Source organism: Staurois parvus, unplaced genomic scaffold (genome assembly GCF_062004578.1).
Source record: "Staurois parvus isolate SC_StPar_1 unplaced genomic scaffold, SC_StPar_1.0 ptg000347l, whole genome shotgun sequence".
Taxonomy (NCBI): Eukaryota; Metazoa; Chordata; class Amphibia; order Anura; family Ranidae; genus Staurois; species Staurois parvus.
This window is the reverse complement of record NW_028318143.1, coordinates 10,318,999-10,333,132: the sequence shown is the minus strand read 5'-3', so window position 1 is coordinate 10,333,132 and position 14,134 is coordinate 10,318,999. Positions and strand designations below refer to the sequence as shown.

At 44.8% G+C, this 14,134-nt stretch overlaps 1 protein-coding gene across 2 annotated transcripts in view; it reads left to right on the top strand.

Moving 5' to 3' along the window:
• Nucleotides 1–214: 214 nt before the first annotated feature.
• Nucleotides 215–14,134, top strand: part of SPATA6 (spermatogenesis associated 6) — a 114,723-nt gene continuing 100,803 nt past the window's right edge. Inside the window, exons 1-2 of one of the 2 annotated variants that reach the window (XM_089684445.1) lie at nt 215–253; nt 6,763–6,789. The gene's annotated coding sequence lies outside the window, so the exon portion shown is untranslated. Of the gene's footprint in view, nt 254–6,699; nt 6,790–14,134 lie in introns of those variants that run through there. The other variant, XM_089684444.1, reaches the window with a different exon arrangement.

Genomic DNA, 14,134 nt, shown 5'->3' with positions numbered 1-14,134 from the left:
CAAAACCAAAGACAAATATTTCCCAGCATACAATGTAAACATCTCATGGGGTGGGGATGCAGGAAGTGACACACAATTCCGTATCATAGCAACCACACCGCTCTGCTTCCTTCCAGCACACGGGGACCGCAGAAGACGTAACGTCCGAGGGAGGAGCCTCCCGGGGCTTGTCCAATCCCAGTGCGGAGACAGGGGGAATCTCTGGTGAACATCCTATGAACTTCTCCAGAGGCCGCCCAGTCACCGCGCCCGGGTAACTTTACCGAGAGACCGATAATCATCGCCACTGATACCGAGAACAGCGGGGGGAGGAGGAGCTGCAAGACCCAGCATGAGAGGGGTGTGAGAACATTCTGAGAGGGAGCGGGGCATGCTGGGTCTTGTAGTTCCTCTGCTGCTGAAGTTCTGCAGGCTGCCTCCCGCTGTGTTAATGGTTGTATTTCTGTTTTGCATTCACTAATGATAAATGGGGACGGTAGTGAGAGAGCTGTGGAGGCAGCCATTGCTCAGCTTGGTTCTGGAAATGCTCATTGCCTGGCACTGTCTGGCTGGGATGATAATTATCTGGAAAGCAGTGTTCAGGTCCCACAGTGCTCCTCGTCCAATCACCGTCCTTGTTCCTCAGAATTAGGCCCCGTTCACACTATGATGGTTGGTGTGCGTTTTGTCGCTGTGTGCATAGGGTGGTCAGTTCATTTCAGTTGGCTGTCCTGTGTGCTGCCAAAGCAGCTCATGTAGCGGTTTATGTGCTGAGTCCCGCGTGGAAGAACATTCGTCCGCTTGCTGCGTTCAGGTGCCATTAACCACTTCCAGTCCAGGCCATTTCTGACATTCTTCTACATGTAGAAAACCTTTTTTTTGCTAGAAAACTACTTAGTACCGCCAACCATTATACAGTTATGTCCGCCCCAAACTACATAACTGACCTGATACCCAAATACTACCCTACCCGTGCCCTCCGCTCCTCCCAGGACCTCCTACTCTCTAGCTCCCTGGTCTCCTCCTCCCACGCCCGATTGCAGGACTTCTCCAGGACTTCCCCCATCCTCTGAAACTCCCTACCCCAATCCATCAGACTGTCGCCTACCCTCCTCACCTTCAGGCGCACCCTGAAAACCCATCTCTTCAGGGAAGCCTACCTCAACCTCACCTAACACCCAACCTCACCTAACAACTAACCTCCTCCACTCCTCCCGCCACTCCATCCCCCACAGCCATCTCCTGTGCCACCTTCCCCTCCCTCCTAGATTGTAAGCTCGAAAGAGCAGGGCCCTCGAACCCCTCGTGTATTGTATTGTTACTGCCTTGTCTCATGTTCTGTCCCCCTTGCTACTGTACAGCGCTGAGCATACCCTTTGGTGCTATATAAATACTGTATAATAATAATAATATATATTTTCAGGAATTTACCAAAACATGTTCAAGCTATAGTTCTATAATGGATATGGGCTGAAAGTGCACACTCTCAGGTTTAATTTGAGGGTATGTACATCCAATTGGAGGAAGGGTTTAGGAATTACAGCTCTTAAGAGTAGCCACCCTCCTTTCTCAAGGGACCAAAAGTAATTGGACAATTGAATCAAAGCTGTTTCATGGCCAGGTGTGGGCTACTCCTTTGTTATTTCTTCATCAATTAAGCAGGTAAAAGGTCTGGAGTTGATTCTAAGTGTGGTATTTGCATTTGGAATCTTTTGCTGTGAACCTACATCATGCGTGCAAAGGAGCTGTCCATGAAAGTGGAACAGGCCATTGTAAGGTTTCAAAAACGTAACAAATCCATCGGAGAGATAGCAGCAGCATTAGGAGTGGCCAAATCAACAGTTTGGTACATTCTGAGGAAAGAAGAATGCACTGGTGAGCTCAGCAACATAAAAAGGCATGGACGTCCAGGGAAGACAACAGTGGTGGATGATCGCAGGATCCTCTCTATGGTAAAGAAAAACCCATTCACAACATTCAGACAAGTGAAGGACACTCTCCTGGAGGTGGGCATATCATTGTCAAAGTCTGCAATCAAGAGAAGACTTCACGAGAGCAAATACAGAGGATTCACCACAAGGTGCAAACTATTCATAAGCCTGAAGAGTAGAAAAGCCAGATTAGACTTTGCCAAAAAACATCTAAAAAAGCCAGACCAGTTCTGGAAAAGCATTCTTTGGATGGATGAAACTAAGACTAATCTGTAGCTGAATGACGGGAAGAAAAAAGTGTGGAGAAGACTTGGAACAGCTCATGATCCAAAGGACACAACGTCATCTGTAAAACATGGTGGAGGCAGTGTGATGACATGGGCATGCATGGCTTCCAGTGGCACTGGGTCATCAGTGTTTTTTGATGATTTGACAGAAGCAGTCGGATGAATTCTGCAGTGTTTAGAGATATACTGTCAGCCTAGATTCAGCCAAATGCAGCAGAGTTGATTGGACGGCGCTTTACAGTACAGATGGACAATGATCCAAAACACACTGCAAAAGCAACCCAATAGCTTTTGAAGGAAAAGAAGTGGAATATTCTGCAATGGCTGAGTCAATCACCTGATCTCAACCCAATTGAGCATGCATTTAACTTGCTGAAGGAAAAACTAAAGACAGAAAGACCCACAAACAAAGAACAACTGAAGACAGCTGCAGTTAGAGCCTGGCAAAGCATCAGAAAGGAGGAAACCCATTGTTTGGTAATGTCCATGGGTTCCAGACTTCAGGCAGTCATTGCCAGTAAAGGATTCTCAACAAAATATTAATCATGAACATTTTATTTATGATTATATTCATTTGTCCAATTACATTTGAGCTCTTGAAAATTGAGAGACTGTGTATAAAAATGGTTCCAGTTCCTAAAATTTGTACTTGATATTTATGTTCAACCCCTTGAATTAAAGCTGGACTGCACTTCAAATTGTCTGCACTTCAAATTCATTAGGATTGTTTCGTTTTAATCTATGCTGGTGGCATACAGAGCCAAAAGTATAAAAATTGTGATTGTGTCCAAATATATATGGACCTAACTTTATATTTTTAAGCAGAGGCCTCAGAGAACAAAATGGTGGGCGTTGCATATTTTTATGTCACACCATATTTGCGCAGCGGTTTTTCAAGCGTTTTGGAAAAAATACGCTTTATTAATTCTAATGCACAAAAACACATATATAATACAATTATTTGGTGAAATATAAAGGTAACGTTACACCGTGTAGAAACCAAATGTCATACTTTAAAATTGCATACGCTTGTGGAACGGCTCCAAACTACAGTACCTAAAAAATCTTCGTAGGCGGCGCTTTAAAAGCCTTTGCAGACCGGTAACACCAGGTTAGAGTTACGTAGGAGGTCTGCTGCTAGAGTCATTGCTTTTACTCTGACACGATGTCCCCGAGTTGGCGTGACTTGCGCACATGCGCAGGAGTTCAGTCACATTCGGCACTGCTGAATTTGTACAGTGAGCTGCGTGTGAATCTTGGACAGGCAGGTAACTTTAATTTTGCAGAAATGCACTACAGTCCATTTAACATGGTTTCCTATAGGGCACGTTCACATATATGCATTTTTCAGCCGCTGTGTTTTTTAAAAGGATCAGGGACATTTTTAAACACAACGCTGTACATTTTTGGTTCAATAGACTTCAATGAACACATGGCAGAAGTGCATAAAGTGAGGTTTTGACATGTTTTTGATGTGTTTTGCATTTACAATCAGCATAACAAGAAAAACAACAAAAAAAGAAAACGCATTGAAAAACACGCGTGCAAAAACACACTGTAAAAAGCACTGCAGAAACAGATGAAAGCAAATTGCATACAGTTTGTGTGAACCAGGCCTAAGGCTAGGTTCACACCTATGCAGGTTTGAGCCGTTTCTGCATTTTGTTTTGCATTTTTGCGTTTTGAGGGTTTTTTTTTTTTTTCAGTTTTTACAAATTTTTCTTCTTGCTAGGCAGATTTAAAATGCAAAACTCATAAAAAATGCAGCAAAAATGCAATACATGCTTTTCTGCAGCAATTCAATTGAAGTCTATAGAACCAAAACCGCAACTTTTTGCATTCAAAAAGTCCACGACCCTTTCCAAAAAACGCACCGGGTGAAAACGCACAGGTGTGAACATGGGTAGGGTAAGACCTGGTTCACACCTATTTGTGTTGCAATTGATGAGTTTTGCTGGCACGTTTTGTGGTGCGATTTTGAATGCGTGTTTTTGATGTTTTTTTTCGACTTTACACTCTCTAGCAAAGTCGCATCAGAGTAGTGCAGCAACCTTTTCAAAGTTACAGTGACTTTGAAAATGTTCCTGTACTACTTTGATGTGACTTTGATGTGATTTGAATGCCAGAGAGTGTAAAGTTGCATCAAAGTTGTAACCAGTAGTGCAGGAACCTTTTCAACATTGCAGTGACTTTGAAAATATCCCTGCACTACTTTGATGCAACTTCAGTGCCAGAGAGAGTAAAGTCACATCAAAGTCGCATTCAATACTTTCCTACTGAAAAAAACCCTGCAAAATGCATCAAAAGCGCAATTGCATTTTTGGTGCTGTTCCATTGAAGTCTATTGCACCAAAATGCAATCTGCTGCAGGGAAAAAAAGTCCCTGACCCTTTCCAAAAACATAGCAGCTGAAAACGCATAGATGTGAACGTGGCTCATAGAAAGCCATGGTAAATAGGTTGTAGTGTGTTTTCTCCAAAACACACGGGTTTGTATTTCAATGTTTTTATTTATAAACAGTTTAAGACAGGAGCAACAAAACACGCTCACGCAGGGGCTATCAATTGCACATAAAAAATATAAAAAAAAACAGTGCTCTAACACCAACAGAGCAAAAGGTGCGCCCACGCAGGGGCTATCAATGGCACATAAATGACAAAAACATTAGTATAACTCCGACAGTAACTCAAACTAAAGGCAGCTATCCACTGCCACACCAAAAAACACACGGATTTGAACCAGGCCTTAGAGCAGGGGTCCTCAAACTACGGCTGGGGGCTACATGCGGCTCGCCGAGGACATTTATCCAGCCCGCCGGGCAGGGGTGTATCTGCTGCGAGGCAAGGGACTAGGGTTTGGCAGGTCGGGAGAGCTCGGCAGGGCTCCGGCAGGAGGCAGAAGGGACTAATGCTGTCGCTGCAAAGGGCTGTGCTTGGCCAGGGGGGCGTGCTCGTGTGTTATAGAGCTGGGCGGGTTCCTGTGTGCTCGGCTGCGAGAGAAGAGAGAAAACCTGTCAGCCATGGAGCCGGCTGGAGAGGGGGCCGGGTGGCACATAGAGGACCGTGCATTTCTCTTTTGCTCTATGTGCCGCCGATCACCTCCCCCATCCATCTCCTGCATGTCAGCTACTGTATGCTCCCCCACGGCCGCCCCTCCAGCACTGCAGGGGATCTGTCAGCATATGCAGTCCCCAGTGCTGACAGCCCCCCCCCCACACACAGACCGGAGAGAAAGCTGCCCCTCCTCCTCCCATCCTCTCCTGTGTCTGCCCCGCCCACACTTCCAGCCAGCCTTGTGTCTTCTTTCCTCTCTCTCTCCCTCCTCTCTCCCCCCCTCTCTCTCCCTTCTCCCCCCCTCTCCCTTCTCCCCCCCTCTCCCTTCTCCCCCCCTCTCCCTTCTCTCCCCCCCCCCTTATCTCCCCCCTCTCTCCCCCTTCTCCCCCCCTCTCCCTTCTCTCTCCCCCCCTTATCTCCCCCCTCTCTCCCCCTTCTCTCTCCCCCTTCTCTCTCCCCTCCCCCTCTCTCCCCCTTCTCTCTCCCCTCCCCCTCTCTCCCCCTCTCTCTCCTCCCCCTCACCCTCTCTCCCCCTCCCCCCCCCCTCTCTCTCTCCCCCCTCTCTCTCCCCTATCTCTCCCTCCCCCCCCCTCCTCTCTCTTTCCCCCCTCTCCCTTTCCCCCCTCTCCCTTTCCCCCTCCTCTCCTCTCTCTCTCCCTCCTCTCTCTCCCTCCTCTCTCTCCCCCCCATCTCCCTCCCCCCTCTCTCTCTCCCCTCCCCCCTCCTCTCTCCCCCCTCCTCCTCTCTCTCTCCCCCCTCTCCCTCCCCCCTTCTCTCTCTCTCCCCTCCTTATCTCTCTCTTTACATTGTACACAGATCTGACCCAACAAGGTGTCCTGCATTTACCGTATATTTTGCTCCATAAGACACACTTGGGGATGAAATGTCTGTGCGTCTTATGGAGCGTCCGGCCCAGTATTCCCGCCGCCGCTGTATGTCCGCAGTCTCTGGTCATCTCCTGTACTGTGTCCGCATTTGTTCATAGTTTTTTTTTTTTCGGAAACTATAGTCCAGCCCACCAACGGTCTGAGGGACAGTGAACTGGCCCCCTGTTTAAAAAGTTTGAGGACCCCTGGGTTAGAGCATCATAGCAGCCAACGTAAAGTCACTGCACTGGATCTCGAGGACAAATGTGGAGTTTTTTGTATACAGTAATTGTGTTGCCGTTATATTGTGACATGTTGAAAATTAATTCATTCATTCATCTGACAGATCTGCATTTAGAATGAGAATATTTAGCTGTGCTTTAGACTTGTATCCTATTTGCATGTAGCAGCACACATATATGGTATATAATAGCACCGTGTCCAGATCAGCAACACTGCTGCCAGTTTGTTTCATTGACCTATCAACAGCATGCTGCGGCTGTCACCTCCCTGGTAACCGCTTTACCAACAAGAAATCTTCACCTTAGTAACCATTATAATCTCACTGGATCCTAGCTAGTAGTGTGGTTGGTGAATACCTGGGAAATGCCTGTATTCGTATAACACTGTTGTTTTATATCCCCAGAGAACACGCGCTGCTTCTCAAGTGCCTGTAAGTACCTGCATTTAGTACTGTATATTGTTCCAATTGCACTCATGTCGTTTGTACCTCCAATATGCATTTGTATTTTTGCTTAGAACCTATTAAATATAGACACCATTCAATACTGAACATAAAACCCTGAAATGCAAAAAAAAAGCTAATCTGGAACCCTAATGTGTGCAGCACTTTGACATTTGAGGCCCGGTGTTGTCAGTCCCACCTACTGTATACTCTGTGCTCACACTGCAGAATCTTGTGCTACATACATGTAAAATCCAGCTCTGCCCATTTACACGAGCTTCACCCTTTATAGAGCGATCCGTGAGGCTGTTTGACAAGTGGTGAGTAGGTGCTATTTTCTATTTATTTATTTCAGGTACTTATATAGCGCCGTCAATTTATGCAGCACTTTCCATATATATATTGTACATTCACATCAGTCCCTAACCCTCAAGGGGTGTACAATCTAAGGTCCCTAACATTTATATACAAGGGCCAATTTTAGACAGGATCCAATTAACCTACCAGCATGTCTTTGGAGTGTGGGAGGAAACCGGAGTACTCGAAGGAAATCCACGCAGGCACAGGGAGAACATGCAAACTCCAGGCAGGAGGTGCTGTGGCTGGGTTTTGAACCGACGACCCCAGTACTGCCAGGCGGAAGTGCTAACCATTTAGCCACTGTGGTGCCCATTACCATCTGCTTCAAACCCCATTTGAACATTTTTCAACTCAATGCTCAAAAACACTCAACAAGCAAAGTCCCATTCACTTCAATGGCCCCCTGTTCACAGCTGAGCATTTTGTGGCCTGTAGCAAAACATTTGTCGCTCATAAAAGTACATGAGCTACTTTTCAGGCAGATTGAACATTTTTGTCCCCCTACACTTCCATGGAAACGTCTTGAAAACCGCGACATGAGCGTTTTTTCAAGCAATTTGTCATGCGATTTTCTTCTCAAGCAGCAGCTCTCCACCCCTTTTCAGCAGCACTTTACACCTTTTAGTTGAAAAACGCCTGAAAAAACGCATATAATTTTTGCAAATCTGCTCAATAAAACACCTGAAAAAAAAACCACTGAAAAAAACACCTTAAAAAACTCAGCTAAGTGTGACTGTAGAGAACAGAGGTATACCGCTCAGGCCAACAATCCAGATCGATCCACGACAGGTGTAGGCTCTGGCTCGCCACACATGATCCAACAGGAAGAAGGGTCAGCCGCACACCGGAGGATTGATGAATTTAGTGTGTATTTATTGAGCCATAGGACACACAAAAGGGCATGAATACAGGACCTGTTAACGCGTTTCAGCGTGAATGTAGCCTTAGACCCTGAGGGCCCTTTCAGACTGATGCGTTTTTCTTGTGTTTTTACCTTGCAAGAATAATGGTTCCCTTTAAATCCTACGGGTCTCTACACACCATTGCACTGCAGGTGCGGTGCGATTCGAAAAGTCCTGCATGCTGCATCTTTGCTGTGGTTTTGAAAACTTCACAAAAAACAGAGCTCCCCCTTGCAGTGAATGGAAACCAGGACATAATTGCATAAAAATCGCACCACATTTTGCGTTTGAGTCACATTGTGGCTACTGCGTGTGTATTGTGGCTGCTGCATGTGTACAACCCCGCCTGCAGCTTAAGCTATAACTAAAGACAAAACTTTTTTTTAGATTTGGATAGAGTGGAGATGGATTAGAACCCCTGTCAGATTTTATTGCTGTCTGTTCCACCATTAGGCCTGGTTCACACCTCTGCATTTTTTGGTGCTTTTTATGTTTTGCAGAAATTCACTGCAGTCCATGGTTTCCTATGGGATACGTTCACATTTAGGCATTTTCAGCCCCTGCGTTGTTGGATAGGGTCAGGGACTTTTTTTTTTGGAGCAGATTACAACACGCATAGGTGTGAACTAGGCCTTAAGGATATTCACCCTTTCTATTTGTCCTGTTTACCATTATCATTGAAAGTGAAAGTAAAAGAGAATCACAAATGTTTTGGGTTTTCCCCAGAAAAGGATTGGAAGGATGTTAGTGTTTGGTTCGGTTTTCCCTTGTGGTTGGGGGGTGCTAAAAACAGGCAGCTGCACTTTTACCACCCCCAACTAAAAGTTGAACTATAGGCAAAACTTTTTCTCATTTTGGATAGAGAAAGGGTGTTTATAACCCCTATCAGATTTATTTTCGCCATCTATGTCCCATTGTGGAGATTTTCCTTCACTTCCTGTCCCATACCCATACAGGAAGTGAGAGAAAATCCCTGCAAATTAAGTGATATCCTTAGGGACCCCTAGGTCATCAGAACTAGTGTCCCCATTGGAAGAGTTCCCCTCTCATTACTTTTCTGGGGACAACCCAAAATTTGGGATTTTCTTTTACTTTCACTTTCAATGATAATGGTAAACAGGACAAATAGAGGGGGTGAATCTCCCCAAGAGGGGCACACACAGCAATAAAAGTTCTAATCCCTCTCCACTCTATATAAAACTGAAAAAAAAAGTTTTGGTTTAGTTATACTTTAACCACTTTAGCTCTGGAAGGTTTTACCGTGCACCCCCCGCCTCCGTCATGACCAGGGCATTTTTTGCTATTCAGCACTGTGCTATTTAACTGTCAACTGCGCGGTCATGCAACACTGTGCCCCAATTAAATTTATATCTTTTCTTTTTTTTCACACAAATAGAGCTTTCTTTTGATGGTATTTTATCACCGGTGGGTTGTTTATTTTTTATTATATAAATGAAAAAAGACCGAAAAGTTTGAAGAAACAATTATATTTTCTACTTTCTGATATAAAACATATCCAATAAAAAAAAAAATCAAAAGACCAAACGTCTTCATAAATTTAGGCCAAAATGTATTCTGCTACATGTCTTTGGTATAACTAAGGGTTGCTGGTTAAGGTATGTATTTTTGCTGTTGATACAAAGGTGTGTAAGAGGGTTGATATCCCTGGAGTCTGTAGCATGGAACATGATTTGGCATTGTTGAAAGACTGGTCAAAGAAGTGGAAATTGCAATGTTTCTAAATGTAAAATAATGCACCTAGGGAAAAAGAATCCTTTGACAGAGTACAACATTGGGGGTACAGTGTTGGCCAGCACTACAGAGGAAAAAGATGATTGCAAAATGAGGAAACAGTGTAGCTGGGCAGTAGGGAAAGCGAATAGAATTCTAGGATCCATCACTAGAGGGATCACCAGCAGGAGGAAGGAGGTCCTGATTCCCCTATATAGATCTTTAGTTAGACCTCATTTAGAATACTATGTCCAGTCCTTGCTTTGCAGGTAAAAGAAACAGCCAGATCGCTGCTCTGTGTACAAAGCTGTGTTGTTTGTAAACTGGTTGGACATTTTTAAAGAGTTCATTTGAAGTAAGCTGGTCCAAAGAAAATATTTCCTTCACTAATACATGCGACCGCTGTCAGCACTGTATACATTTTATCAGCTACATACAATATACAGTTCTGTGTTCCGTTGGTGGTACCTGGACTTTCAGTCCCACACCCGGAACAGAAATGAGTTGGGCTGAGTGTTGTGCTGTTTTATGAATGAGGCAGTTGATGTCACAATCTCCATCTCAACCAATCAGAGGAAGTTTTGTATTCATACATGAAATACAAGGCTTCCTATGAATGGCTGAGCAGTGAATGGGACAGGAAGTCCTTCAAATGAGCTATTTAAAGTTAAAGTGATATTAAAGCCATTTTTAGAAAAATAACAAACACGTTATACTTACCTGCTCTGTGTAATTGTTTTGCACAGAACAGCCCTGATCCTCCTCTTCTTGGGTACCCCACTGTCGCTCCTGGCCCCCTCCTCTTGCTGAGTGCCTCCAGAGCAAGGAGGGAGAGTCCCTGAAGAGCCGAACCTCTCCTGCACATCGCTGGATTGATATGGGGCTCAGGTAAGTATTAGGGGCTGAGGTGCCTGCTGCACACAGAAGATTTTTACCTTGAGCCTTTACAACCAGCTTAAAGTGGTTCTAAAGATTTTTTTTTTTTTTTTTTGTAAAATAACAAACATGTCTATACTTACCTACTGTGTGCAGTGCTTTTGCACAGAGCAGCCTGGATTATCCTCCTTCTCAGGTCAAATTCGGGCTCTCCTGTCTATCAGGTGCCCCCACAGCAACAGCTTGCTATGGGGGCACCCACTGCTCCATGTGTCCATTCACACATGGAGCTGTGGCTTGGCCCCGTCCCCTCTCTCCTCATTGGCTGACTGGCTGTGATTGACAGCAGCGGGAGCCATCGGCTCCCACTTGCTGTCTCAGGAGGCAGAGACCCGGGACAGCCGAGGCTGTCATTCACATTGCTGGATTTTGATGGGGCTAAAGTAAGTATTGAGGGAGCTGGGGGAGCTGCTGCACACAAGGTTTTTTTACCTAGAATGCATGAGGGTAAAAAACCTTCAGCCTTTACACCACTTTAAATCAAACCTGGAATTAGGCTTTAAATTGGTTCTGAAGACAGAAGATTTTGTACCTTAATGCATTTTGCGCATTAAGGTAAAAACCTTCTACAAGCAGCTCCCCCCACCCCCCTTACACTTATCTGATCTTGATCCAGCGATGTGCACAAGAGCAGAGGCTCTCTTGGCTGTCTCTCTCCTCATTGGCTCAGACACAGCAGTGGTAGCCATTGGCTTCTACTGCTGTCACTCAAAGGGGCTGGAGCTGAGCCAGCTCTGTGTGTGGACACACAGAACCAGCTTGGGAGCGAGCAATCACGAGTGCCTCATAGTAATTGGCTTGCAGGGGGGAGGGGCCAGGAACTCTGGCGGGGGACCCCAGAAAAAAAGGATTGGGGTTGCTTTGTGCAAAACCAATGCAAAGAGCAGATAAGTATGACGTGTGTATTTTTAAGGAATAAAAACTGAATGTTTATAACTTTAAGATCTGAGTGACATTCCTGGGTACCCATTGGAGGTTAGCCCTGTTTGCATGTGAGCCACCTAACCAGAGCCAATGGGCTCTCCAAATGGCTGTCTTTTTCTCCATTTACTACTCTGTATGAATAAGCAATGAAGTCCCAGCACACCTTGGCTGTACGGTGGAAAGGGCGATCTGTTGGGGGCCAGATTAATATTTATGTACGGGCTTCCTGTAACTTGTTGCAATAATTAAATAAAACATTTAACTGGAGAACCACTTTAAGAATCTTCTAGTCACTTTTTCTCAGCAGTTAATACTTTTTAGATTGAGTGTCATGGAAGCAAATTGCTCACCATTGTAAGATCAGCTGCAGATATGATTTGTCCTAAGCAGAAAGTCCTTGAAGAGGTTTTTGGAATGCGTCCCATGGCTTCAAGTGCTCATAAATACAATTTCTACTGAATAATATGGCACTTCACCTAAGTGCTGTTATATATATGTCATTATCAGTAAATGCAAGATTTATGACTAGCCGGTCCTATTACTGGATTATACTGAATGTTCCACTGTATGCACTGACACCAGACACAGTACAGTGATAGAATGCTTCCCTACTATGTATTAATATTAATAGAACTTTATTTGTCTTTAATATTTGAATGATAAAGCAGATCACCAGAAAGGCTGTAATTTGTCACCGCAAACGGAATTGTTGCCCGACAGCGATTCAGCACATTCGTATTTGTTGGGGAGCCAGAATGCAAAGTGTGAGCCTATATTAAAGTAAAATAGAAGATTTATGATGTGCACTAGGCCAGCTGTCATTTGGTGATCTTGCAGCTGATGGGGAACAGAAGGCCTGGCTTTTCGATATGCAGGGCAAGCAGAAACTGACAATTTCATAACAGCCTGAGAAACAGACTGTGGATTTGGGGTCTGCTCTCATCAGGGTTACTATCTGCCTGGAGTCTTTAGGCTGGTAATTGGCTTCCACCCAAATAGTCACTAGTGTTGGTGACAGCGTGGTAATGACTTTGGACTTCTCTGGGGCATTGATTCATTCGGTGCTGCCTGCGCTGGCCAGGACATTGTATGCAAATGCATATAAATTATATAAATATTTCTGTTTTAAATTCTAGAAGAATACAAGAGCAGAAGTGTGGCTTTGTGTGGTCTTGGAGCAAATCACTGGGTTTAGCATTCTAGCAGAAGGAAAGGCAAATGCAGGGAAGGGGGAAAAGGGGGGCTAATAGGTATGTCTAGGGGGGCATGAATAAGGAGACATACTGACCTCAGTCTGTGCTCCCGCAGACTCCCTCTAGCAGCACGTACCCCCCCCCCCCCCCACACACACACACGTGCAACAAGCGGGTGAAAGGATAAGTAATCCTGCCAGTTCATGTACCCCATACACATATTGAGCATTCTTACCTTGCAGATTGGGGAGGGTTCACTGCAAAAGCAGATGTTTTTTCGAATTCCTGGATTCAGATTAGATTTCTTAGCGATGGTTAAAGAGGAACTAAACGCTCCTATTCTTTACAGCCAAGCAAGTGGCCATCTTATCCTCTGATCTGCAGTTTCCAAGATGCTGCACATGTGATCAGTTATGACATCAGCTATTTGGTGGCTTGACCGTTCAGTTGCACAAGCAGCTGCCTTGAATGTAACTGTTTTGTGGAACAATTCAATGGGTTTAGTTCAGCTTTAACCCCTTTCTGATGGCTGCTAGAGACCCTTTAAAGAATTAGTTCACCTTTTTAATAATAGTAATAAATGCACTTTTTTTTTGCATTTATTTTTTTCTTTTCAAAGCCTGTAAAGCATTGCACCCTTGATCAGCAGATCATGGTACGGGCAGGCGGTTACATAATGACAGGAGGAATCGATGACTTATGAGGATGCTCACCAGCATCCTTGTAGTTTATTGAGAACTGCAAGCTGTTATCCGCAAAGGCTGTTGGTACTTGTAGCCTCATCATTCTCAGAATTCTGTGAATGAATGATTCGGCCATGTGTGTAGAGCTCACACGGCCACCCTCTTTTCAAATTCTGACAACGAGTGCGGGGAGAGCTGCAGGAACATGTTACATGTTTCACCCCCAAAGATGAACGTATCCTTTTAAATGGGTTTTAATGCTGAGAGGTGTAGCATCTTCCCACTGCTGTGATTGGTTCCCATAGTGCTCACACTATAGGAAGCCCATGTTGTTCCTGATCATATGTTGTGACTGAGAGTTGTCAGAGACAGCTCAGTCAGTGTGCTGGGAGTACAGTGAGCACATTCCCAGCCCACAACCATAGACCACCCTTGACACATTGGTGTGGTGGCTGGGCATTGGAGCCCACTTTTCCAGCTATCGTATATATAGTTACATGGTCGGGAAGAGGTAAAACATTTACCTGCATTCTGCAACAGTTTTTTTTTCTTTTTGAGAAAATCATGTTGCAAAGAAAATTCATTTTCAACTACCATCTTCAGA